General features: G+C 28.8%; 1 protein-coding gene and 1 long non-coding RNA gene across 5 annotated transcripts in view; one reads left to right on the top strand and one right to left on the bottom strand.

Moving 5' to 3' along the window:
• The window catches only part of LOC107445774 (uncharacterized), a 54,049-nt gene extending 50,164 nt beyond the window's left edge, over positions 1-3,885 (bottom strand). Inside the window, exon 1 of the long non-coding RNA XR_006225810.2 lies at positions 3,579-3,885. This is a non-coding gene — a long non-coding RNA (uncharacterized lncRNA). The remainder of the gene's footprint in view (positions 1-3,578) is intronic.
• Positions 1-12,163, top strand: part of LOC107445773 (Sequence-specific single-stranded DNA-binding protein) — a 254,058-nt gene that overhangs the window by 182,416 nt on the left and 59,479 nt on the right. The window lies entirely within an intron of this gene.

The following is a 12,163-nucleotide window of genomic DNA, read 5'->3' as shown; positions in this document are numbered from 1 at the left end:
ATTTTATTAACAATAAATCATTATTGTTTTAATCATAGTAAAATACTAATGATGTATAAAAAAAAGGAATTAAATATGATGTTTACACAATACAAATATATGTTAATTGCAAACTAGATACTTTTTAATTATATGTCGTTAGTTATGTAAGTTAATGGAAATAAGAAATATTTCGTATCGCAAATCATTAAGGCGCTATAGCAGAACTTTTTCTTTTCAAAATCATCAAGTTTTTAAAAGCCTTTTCAGATAATGACAATGAAGAATCATTTCTTATTTTCTCAGAGAGAAATAATCGAAACAGATGCAGCGCTCCGTTTTTACAATTGAGGCGCTTGGCGATTTGTTAATTTCGTCGTTAGCAAAGAAAAGCGCAATAATATGCCAAATGCCCCTTCATCGATTTTGCGATTTGTGAAAAGGCTTTTCCAGAAAGCAATCTTCATAAGAAAGGAGGATAGTTTTCGGAAATGTATGGCATTATATAAATGACTCCGTTTTTCTCTTCGGAATCCCGATTTTTTTGCATCACTATTTAAAGAAAAGAAAAGGGCACTTTCCTCTAATATCGCGCGTAGAATTACTTAATAAAGGATGTTCCGTATTAACCGCCTTTAATATACATTTCAGTATCTTTGGCAAAAATATAGACAAAAGAAAAATGCTCATTGAGAAATCACAAGTATGTAAGCAATAAAAAAGAAATTGCTTTTGAATTCTAGTGAATGCACTGCTGGGGAAGACTGGTCTGTAAACATCAAAACCAGTTTGATTGCCAAAGACACAATTCCAGATTTTGCGAACTTGTTTTTCTTTTTGCACATTTAAATATTTATTTACAAGTTCTAACAATGTGTATTGCAAGGGTAGGAAATAAAAAAAAATTTTAGATACTGGTCCGTGGACCAGTGATTATACTAGTCCGTTCATATTTATTCTGGTCTGTTTACATATCTTTGTTAATCATTATTATTCTTGTTATAAATAATAATAAAGCTAATTTAAATTTTAAAAAAATTGCATTACAGATAATGTGTAATGTTCACTATTATGATGAAAATGCTATTTTATGACAATATAATTAGAAATTGAAAGTCAAAAAACCAAAACAGCACACTCTTTCGTTATATCGATTGTTGATTTGAATCACTGATATTTTTTATTGGTTTTAGTCAAGTTTTAGTGGTTTCGGTCCAACGAACCACTGTTAATTACGAGCCCTGGTGCGTTACAATTTTCATTTTCGATATGGATTCTAAAATTACAATTAGAAGGGTCCTTGCGTAACACCCTCTAAAAAACGAACCTTTTTACTCACTATTTTTTACATCATAAACATATTAATAAAAAAATATTTATTATACAACACATTAATTTGTTTTTATGTTTATAGTGAAATAAATGGTTAAAACACGAAACCGGATGACATAACTAAAGAAACATTATTTTCCTTTTAAGTTTTAAGTGACATTTGGATTGATCTTCGTTGCTTTACGAGGAATAAGATATAATTTTGCTTCAGTTTTCGTCTTGGAAGTTCCTTCCAGAAAACATTATCACTTACTAAAAGCTAAATTGGATTCTTTAATCCACAGGCACATTAAATTGGTTTCAATTTCTTGTAATGTTTATCGAAGATAATTTGTTGATACAAGCCATAATACATTTTTAGAGTTCAATAAGAATGAAAAATAATATGATTCAATATTGGTATCGCAAAAGTGTTATACTAAAAGTGCTAAAAGTACTAAACCTAGATGTAATTATGGCTCTAAGAGATTATTTGTGTTATTAAAACATTAGTTCTTACAGCGGAACCTGCGGGTCTAAAGACAGATACGGCACTCGAATAATCAATGTTGAGCCCTTCAATCAAATAAACTACTGCCAATATTGGTTTTTTTACTAAGAAAATACTATAAGCTTCAAAATAAGTACTAATTTTAAATGTCACAAGATTTAAAGGAAGTTTCTTTTAATAATAACACGCTCAGAACATTTATAGTTCAGGATTTATTTGAAAATTAAAGATCTAAGTAATTACTATAGGGGAAAAAATAAAATCATCACTCTTTTCCTATAGTAATTATTAATAAAATTATAATTTATTATTTTTTTATTAATTATAATATAATTATTATTATTATACAGATAAAGTCATCAAAACTGTTATAAATTTTATTCGAGTTTAAGTGTACAAAACGTCGAACGCTTTTTAATTTAGAAAGATTACACATATACAATGTAAAAGCAATATACAATTTAGTGTTATTTGCCTTTTAATTTTTACGACAAATCGATTTTGAACTTATTGCATACTAAAATAATTACTGAAATTATTATTAATTGTTTGAAAACTGATTTTTTTTTCGTCGTTCGAAAATGAGAAGTTAATTTTCTGCGGTCCTATTTCGAAAAAGATTGCTAACTCTTACCTTACAGTTTTTTCATATAATATACACATAAATATTTTTTTATATACATTGTAAATAAAGATTTGAGTAAACTTACATAAAGCTTCTTTTATTTTTATTTATGGTGATCGCTTAACACCATAATAAAATTCGAAGCTGCGGGACGGTGTGAAAAATGGTGTTAATTGAGAGCATAAGTTAATTAAGTCAATAGTCACTCACATGTCTCATTTACACCTCACCTGTTAATTCATGATTAAATTCTTTGTTATTCAAACAAAATTGTAAACACTTGAAAAATCTCTTGCGTTTTTAAAACCTCCAATTAATTCAAGAAACCGATTTAAATAAATATAAATTTCATGCCATAATACCAATTTAATACAAATATTTAAAACATATATATTTAATTTAAAATAAAAACAATTTTAAAATGATGAAAGTTTTTTATGTATATACTTGTAAAGTGAAGTAAATAAAATTCTGTAAATTTTTTTTTTTTTTTTNTTTTTTTTTTGCACATATTTAAAGAAAATAACGAACAAATTAACTGTGTTTCTTGTAAATCTTTTAAGAAAATATTAATAAGATTTGGTAATACTGTTTACATATGTAAGAAAAATAAAATAAAATCGTTTGATTCTTTTATTTTCGCTTGTTATAATAATACAGAAATAATTTTGGAATACGGAAATAAATAATTCAAATTAATTGGATAAATTTTCTTTTCTGTTACACATTTTAAGAAAATGTAGTTAAAAAAAATTTATGAATTGAATTTAAATATTTTATAAGTGCTGGTGTTATTTTCTTTCGTAAATATTTCTTAGATAGAAGTTTGTTATTCTTTATTGAATTATTTTCATATTATCATCAGTTTTTAATTAGGAAAACAGGCTGATAATTTTTCGTTAATATTTTTTTAAAATCTTATTCTTAAATTTTTTTTATCACTTTAAAATAAATCAAAAATTTTTGAGCAATAATTCTTAACGCTATTTTTTAATGATGAAAAATGTTTTATTTGTTAATACTATCTTACGAATAAGATTTAAATACTGAAATTTAAAACCTTAAAAATTGATAGAACACTCGCTATAATTAAATAAAAATATTTGTTACAAATAGATATAAATATTTATTCAAATCAAATTAGTTACTTACTCTTTCTCCCCCTGTTTTGTATTATTTTGTATATCCATAAGAAAAAGTAATCCACTAATAAGGGCACAATCACAATATCCATTATCGAAAAAACACAAATGCTGTCTGATATATTTTAATAACATAATTCAATTTCAAAATTTAATAAATATTTGCTTTTCAGAATCTAAATAATTAAATTTCGTTTCCAAGAAAGTAACCAAACATAAAAAACTTTTTTCGTAAATCCCGCGGAGGTTGAAAAAACCTCGAATTTCGGTATCGCAAGTCTTCCTCTTATTCCATTCGCAGATAGCAATATAACTGCGTTAGAAGAAGAGGAAGGATCGTAGTGATACGGGTTCTTTCCTCCAATCGCCAAAGGGGCTCGCCAAAACAGCCAAATCGTTCACGTCTCGAATATAAGTTGGTTATGCCATACTTAATTGCATGGTAGCGACAGAATAATAATCATGTTAAAACCCTATAGCAAGAAGATTTTGAGCGAGGCTTTTCACAATTAGCTAATTAAGGATTCTGTAGCTGAGAAGTTTCTTTTTTTCCCTTCTTCTTTTATGTATATCTCTCAATATGACGGATATTGTAATCAGGAAGCTGGTATGAAGGGGGGAGGGGTTTGGGAGATTTTCATAAAGAAATTCAGATTAACTTATTTGACTCGTGCTGTTTTTGTTGTTTTTATTTAGGCGCATTTCGAGTGATAAGATTCTCAATTAAAATTCGTGATTATCTTTTCTATTTGCCCTGCCATTTGTAAAATGGATGTTTTCGTTTGGCGCTTTCAGATGTATACTTGATGGAATTCCCAGTTTTATTTTCGGAAAGAGGAATTAAGAGTAGAAAAATAAGATTTTGGAAGTTGTTTAGGAAAATTGAAATTGATTTATTTTGTAGTTTGGGGAGAGTTTTGAGTTTTAAATTTTGCGTGAGCAAACGTTTTTATTTGTTTTACGTAATAATATATTTTATCTTAATGCTTTTATAATTTTGCATAAGAACGTTTTAGAATGTTTTAGTTTTTGTAATAAAAATGTGAAGTTTTGCATTTTTTGCATTTTTTTTTTTTAGTTATATATATATTTTTTCCATTTATTAATTAATGCTTTTAAAAAAAAGATTTGTCTGTTTTTCCTATAAAATAATCTGGTATTTTTAAAGCTTAAAAATTGAAATTATTTTAATATAAATTTTAATAAAAACATTTTATGAATTAAATAAAAATAACTACTTAAAGGGAACTGCGAACAGTAAGCACACCCCTACAGTTTTTGATTCAAAAAGTGTTTACCGTTCTGTAGTGCATACATATTACTACATAGTGCATACATACATTTTAGAACTTGTTCTGATTTTTAAGCTTGTAAAAATTTGTTTTGATTTTTAAAACTATCAATTTTGTTAGAATTATTGTTTATGTCGCAATTTTAATATGCGTTACATTTAGAACTAAACAAAAATTTATATTTTCATTATGTTTTAGCATTTTTTTTAAAAATTATTAATATGGAGATTTAATCACCTAACGTAGGATTATTCGAATTTAATTAAGATAGGATAGGTAAAGGGATATATATAAATATCTAAATAAACTTTGTAACTAACGCTCATGAACAATAACTAATTATAGTTATTCTAAGAAAAGAATGAGATAAATTTTTTTTCAAGGATAAAAAAAAGATGAAATAATGATTTCTTACATTGTTTTCCTTAATTATGCAATGAACATTTAATCTTTGTTTATAAACGTAAAACAAATTAAAATTGTATAAAGCTTTCATGAAATTATTATAATTATTCTCATAATTAATCAGGATAACATAGGCTTCAGAACAAATAGATGTCGTTAATTATTCGAAATCATAGAAGAGAACGAAAAAAGCTCTTAATTCTCTTTCATATTTTATGGTTAATAATTTATTCTTTTTGTCCTATAGTGTTGATGAAATAAAAAATCGTTCTTTAGTTTCCAAGTGCCCCTCGGTTATCGAAATGCCGTTGTATAACATGCATTTCTATTCTTCCCTCAGTTGCGAGGTTTTATATATTAAAACGATTTCTAGATGAATGTTGAATGATTTAGGATGAGGCAGGGGAACGTTTACAAATTAAACCGCAACTCATTGTTTTCGTTGGATATTTGAGTAAATAAATAACTTCACTTTGTTAAATAATGATTTTTTTTTGTTTTGTTTTGTTTATGGAACCTTAAATGATCGGCAAGTAACAAAATAAAATATAGATATCGACGAATGAGATATTCTGCTGAATTCATTCTAAATGTTCATTCAAAGCAATATTTATGAATGTCCCCCTGTCATCTGAAATTGGTTGACAATTACAAGTTTAAGAAATCGAACATAGCTTACAACTGCTGCACATCCGCAATATGTGTCTGTTGTTCCTGTCGATGAATAGAAAACAAAATAGAATATTTCGAACAACTTACACCACCCCTCTTGGTTTGACAAACGGGACAGTGAATGAAGATGGACTAAAATCGTTTGGCTTCTACGTGATTTAAAAGATTGTAAGGAAGGGAGGAGGGACGTGATCTTTTTTTTCTTCGTCGTTTATTCTTTACTCAACATCGTTTCAAATTTAGAATCCAGTTGCTTTTGGCGAAAAGATAACGACAAGCAAAGGAGAAAAACACCGCATAAAAAATAATAATACTAGAATTCCTGCACGATAACAAAAATAATAAATTCAAACAAAAAGGCATGGGATAAAACGAGCTCTAACTTTATTTGCTCTGTAGTTCTTCTTTTTTCTTAAATAATGTCGTTGTCGATATCAATTCTTTTGGTTTATTATGGACTCGAACACGTAACCCCCACCCCTCGTAAAGGATTACAAATTTATTTCTCAATTCAAACTCCTCCCCTCTAGATACGTTTTTTTTTGGTCTTTTTATTTTTAAAAGATTGAGAAAGAATTTTGTTTTTATATTCAATTCTATGCTTCGGTAGCTTTGTACGGACAATAAAGAAGTTAATCAATCTTTTGAATTAATTTATGTTTTGAAATTTAAAACAAAAATTTTTATTCCGTTTTTTTTTTTTTTTTTTCCCTTAAAATTTTGTTCGGATTTCCTTTTCTTCTATTAAATATGTTATTAACATTACAATAATGCGTTGGTATATATCATTTTGCTTTTTAAAAAAATAACACTGTGGTAGTTAATTAAAATCAACGCAACCATAATACAAAGCTGACTTGCTGCATGACTGTTAATAAATTTTAAATCGGACTATGTTTTCTCTTAAGTTGAGTTATATTATAGTTTATCAAGTTAAAGAAAAATGAGTTTGCATGATTATATGGTTCAATTTGGTTATTGCATGAAAATCGTAGCAAATTTGATCTGTAATATGGTTTAACTTGGTACTGCATTTAGATTGTAGCAAATTTGAATGATAACGTTGTTTGACATGATATTGCATTAAAATTGTTGTGAATTTTGCCAATCTTATAGTTCAATTTGAGGAGTATATTGAATGTAGATAACATGGTTCAATTTTGTACAATCTTAAGATTGTTACAAATTCCAACTTGATACTGCTTTAAGATTGTAGAAAATTGAACCGATATTATGGTTCAACTTGGTACTTTATTAAGGTTGTATTAAATTTGGATGATAACTGGTTTTCAATTTTTTACAGTATTAAACTCGGAAATCTGGGTGATATTTTGGTTCAACTTGATACTACATTAAGATTGTACCAAATATAATCGATACTATGGTTCAACATTCTCCAAAATTTCTAAAAAAGCACGATCTTGCTCGATGACGTTAATTTCAAATCCTTCGTCTTCATGCGTGTTTGGCCAAATGTTTTTAAAAGAGAAAATATAAAATACGCTGTAAGTTAGCCCAAGAGTTCTGATGTGCTCTGCCCGAAAAAAAAAATCGTTTCTTGATATAGTGTAAAATTTTTCTACACCTTAACAAGGTGTTAAATTTAATCATTTTTCTGTGCAAGTTGAGCAATGTCATATAATTAAGTTAAAATTGTACAATGGTAGAAAAGTTTTGCAAAATGTTATAATTCACAGTAACGCTATCGTTTATATTATTTGAGCTTCACAGCGCATGCGTAAAAATTTCTAATATATACGCCTGTGGGCAGAAAATAAGGTTATCGTTACGGTTAACGTGACTCTACCCAAAATCTCTCAAAATAGGGTTCAACTTTGCGCCATTATGGTTGCAACAAATATAATGATATGGTATAACATGTTCAAAAATTACTAAAATTGTAGGTTTAATATAGTTATTACGAAAACTAAAAAACCTAGTTATTTTAAAATTTACAATGTTAAGTTTTTTAAGCAGAGTGCAGAGAAAAAATTAAAATAATGAATTTTTGCATCATTATGAACTGTTGAGTTTCTTATTTTCTTAAAAATAATTATTTTTATTTACGTTGCAACACATGGATTTTATTTTTTGACTTAATAAATACATTTCATTTTGTTGCTTCGCAAAATTTTACGAATTTAAATTGTAACTTTATGTGTTTGCAAATCACTGGCTATTGAGTTCAGTTATTTTGTTGAGATCCCATTTCACTTGAATCCTATTTCGTAGTCCATTTCTCTCTCTTTTTTAATATTACTTCTACATTATCGTTCCGCTTGGGTTTGGAAGAAAATTACTTCTAACTCTCCACAGAACATAGAAATAAAAAAAAAGAAGATAAAAGAGCACTATTTGAGGATCATCATATCTCCCGCTTCTCATCTAAAACTTCAATGTTTACGATTCCAGTCAACATTTTTCATTTCCCTTCTCCTCTGTTCCTTTCCCCAAAGTGGGAAAGCATTTCTGGAATTTTTGTGCCTCTGCAAACACAAGGTTCCGAGAGACTGGAATTATGTGTATTTTAACATCTGTGTGTTGTGCCACTGACTTAAGTTTCGTTTTACTGCCTTTGGTGGGTGGGAATTTGAATACCACCCCTTTTCTATTTTTCTTCCTGCTCCAACATAACGACTTTTGATCTTTGCTCTTCTCTTCTCTCAGCCTAAAGTGGACTCTGTTTCAGAATATCTAATCCGAAAGTAAAGGTTATTTCCAAAGATGTGTTGCAAAATATTAATCAATAATTAAAATTCGGTTTTAACAGGGTGCGTAGCGTTTTTAAAAAGTGCTTAAAGGTGCTTATTTTCGATTTTCGTTTTTTAAAAGCCCTTAAAGATGCTTTTTTCATGGCGTGTTTTTAAAAAGTGCTTAACCCTTTCGCGACGCAAAGCGCGAAAGCGCGCTTACCGCTGAGGCCGGCAGTCTCTCTAGCGTGTGTCTCCCCAGGGCCGGAGGGTTTCTTGATGTTAAGCCTAATTCCATGAAATTACCGAAATATCAGCGCGTTGTTTAATATTGTTCTGTAGAGTATTTAAGTGACATATGCTTTATATATATTTCTATGGATACTTTATTTACTTAAGTTATTTCTTGTTTAAATGTAATATAAATATTAATAAGTTTAAATATTTTGCATAATTTCCTCTATTTCCAGCTCAGTTAAAAATTTTCGACGCTTCGACATTCTAACGGTAAAAAGAAAAAAAATTCAAGCCTACAAGATCTAATTATCCACTAAAAACTAATCCGAAAATCGAAAGTAGCGAGAGAAAAAAAAAACTCCCTTACTTACTGTAAATAAATATCACGTGCTAATTTAAAGAGCCCTCATAAAACATTCCCCCCCTCCACTCCTTCCCCTAAAAACCACGTGAATGTACTTTCATCTTGAGTAGAAGGTCAAATCTACATGTATCTGAAACCATATGGACATACAATGCCATCTTTTGGAAGAAATTTCATTTTTTAAAACGTTCCGAAATGCTGGCACAAATAAGTGACGGTCGGGGGTGAACGAGAAAACTCTCTGACACGCGGGTGTGTCGGCCGGGAAGTGAGCGCGTTTCTTGCTGTCACATATATGTGACAGTCGGCTCGAAAGGGTTAATTTTCCCTTTTCCAAAATGAGATTTTTCCTTTACAATGATGATTTTCGCTACGAATTATGCAGGAAGACATTGTTCTGTTCAACGTTTTCACAATTAATTCAACCCCAATCTATTTCGGCGTATCGTCAGTCCGTAGCGTATGAAAACGCCATTCGTTTTACATGATTCAAATATTTTGACAATTGTCAAAAACAATGCCTAAAGATTCTCTTTTTTTTTTTTTGGACATGACGGTTAAAACGAGATAAAACCGGCAATTGTCAAAAACTTTACAATTCTTCCTAATTGTGATTTTTTTTAAAGTGCTTATAATCGTATTATTTGTAAATCGTATAATATTATACAAATTGTATATTTAGCAGAACTATAGTAAATCTTCCCGTGTCTGTAATATAAATAAGTGACGTTTTCATTGGGTGAACTGTATTACTTAAACTGTTATTAACAGTTGAAGCAGGAATACGTGACCACAAGATCCAGTGACCACAAAATACATCAATAAAGCTTTCCTTTTCACTGGTTATTTTACTATAGACTTCTCGAGCATTAACTTATAGAACAAAGGAAAGGAAGGTAAAATTACACAATTACTGTTAATAACTGTAATAACAGTTTACGTAATACAGTTCAACCAATGAAACCACAATTCAACCACGAGAAGATTTGTTACAGTTGTTCTAAATATACAATTTGTATAATATTATACGATATATATGTATTGTAAACAACCATAAACATAGTGTCATGCATAATGCAATTTAGCTAAAGAAAAAGTCGATTTTTGTTGTCGACTTACATAACAGATCGAGAACCTATTTGTTTCCTCTCCGTATGATCGAATATATTACACGAGTGCCAATTAAATGGAAGACTAAGCAACTAATAACATACGACGTTGAAACCTACTACTTTGGAAAATATGTTTGCTCAGGATATTGTTTTACATCGTATTAACTATAATTTGTTATTTAAAAGTAGCTGCTATCGACCATTCCACCTAAAAAAACGCTCTGAATATTCGTAAAGAAAAAACACGGGAAGAAAGCTTACCAAAGAATAAAGACGCTACTCTCTTGCTCAGAATTCGCAACCCTGCGTGTTTATTTCCAATCTAAATAAATAAAAATAAAAAAAATAGTGATAATAATAAATGAATAATGAGGAAATATGTACTATAAATTTTCTATTATCTTGAAAATGGCAGGCAAGTATAAATTCTTCTTAAATGTTCCATAGAGTACCCGTCCTCTAAACCTTCCTTTTTATTTCTGAACAATTGTTTATTTTACTGAATCTGCAACAAAAAAAATTTGTAATACCTAATGTTTCTAAATTTTCTCATGTCCCCTTGTATGGAAAACTTTCTCTTTTGTAAGAAAATGGAAAAGAGCATCACTGGCAATTCCGCTCCGTAAGCGAGTCTATTGGCTACGTCATTACTGTTGTATAGGGAACGAGACCGATGAATGAACCGAAGTAAAAATAAAAATAATAAACCGAATAATACCGAAATTTCTCTTCCCATTCTTTTCTCTGACCACAGGAAGATTGTGTAGCCTCATTTGGCAAGCGCGCAAGAAACCATCGGGGTCCTTGTGCAAGAAAATTCTCTCACATAGTGAAGCATTCTTTCCTAAGGATTCTATTCAACTTAAAGAATTATGTTTAACAAAGCTCTACTCTTCTATAAGATTCTTCTCTTGAGTTGATTCACTTTCCTTTTTTCTTCTTCTTTCCTTTCGCTCCCATCAGAGAGCTTCATGTTTTTGCTAATGATCTCTTCTAACATAACCTCAGGGGCGCAGTATTTCACTAATCTGTTGGAAGATTTCCTTTGTCCATTCACGCCCTATGGATATCGCCATAATGTCGGCTGTGATAGTTTAAATCGTCATCAAATTATTTATAAATTAGCGTAAATTTAGCTAAATTCTTATAATTATGCAATCTTCCACGAAAGATTTCCTTTGTCTATTCACGCGGTATGGTATGGTCATTTTGTCGGCTATGATTTAAATTGTCATGAACCAAGACATGAATTCAAAGTAATTAAGTCCTAAAAAATCTTTAAAAAAAATTGTTTATTTAAATAAATTTTTTTTCCTGTAAAAAATATATTCAATTAATTTCGCTATTTTGTAATGTATAATGTTTTGTAGATTTCATTTATAAGCTTTTTGTTATGTAGTTTTAATTTAAATCTAATATTATTACTTTAAAGTCATATACGTTAAGTATAAAACCTTAAAATAAAGTGTATTTCAACATCTTTGTACATAAGTACGGTAGAAAACTTTTATATATGCTATTCCTTATTCATAAAAATTACGAAACATATTTTTTCTCAGCCATTTTTTATTATTTTGATTCAAAGTCGGCGCTTGTTATCTTAGTATCATAAGCATTAAATTAACTTAAAAAAATGTGTTTTTTTTTTTTTTTTTTTTTTTTTTTTTTTTTNATCGAATAAATTTTTTTTTAAATTTTTATTATTTTTTTTTTTTACATGTTTGTAAATAATTATTGCATAAAAAATTGACAATAAATATTAATGATTGAAAAGATATTAGCGTTTTAAAGCGATTTTTTTAATGCTGTGTGTCAAAAGTTTT

Source organism: Parasteatoda tepidariorum, chromosome 9 (genome assembly GCF_043381705.1).
Source record: "Parasteatoda tepidariorum isolate YZ-2023 chromosome 9, CAS_Ptep_4.0, whole genome shotgun sequence".
NCBI classification, from domain to species: domain Eukaryota; kingdom Metazoa; phylum Arthropoda; class Arachnida; order Araneae; family Theridiidae; genus Parasteatoda; species Parasteatoda tepidariorum.
Note: the sequence above shows the minus strand (reverse complement) of the source record. Positions and strands in the feature narration are given on the sequence as shown.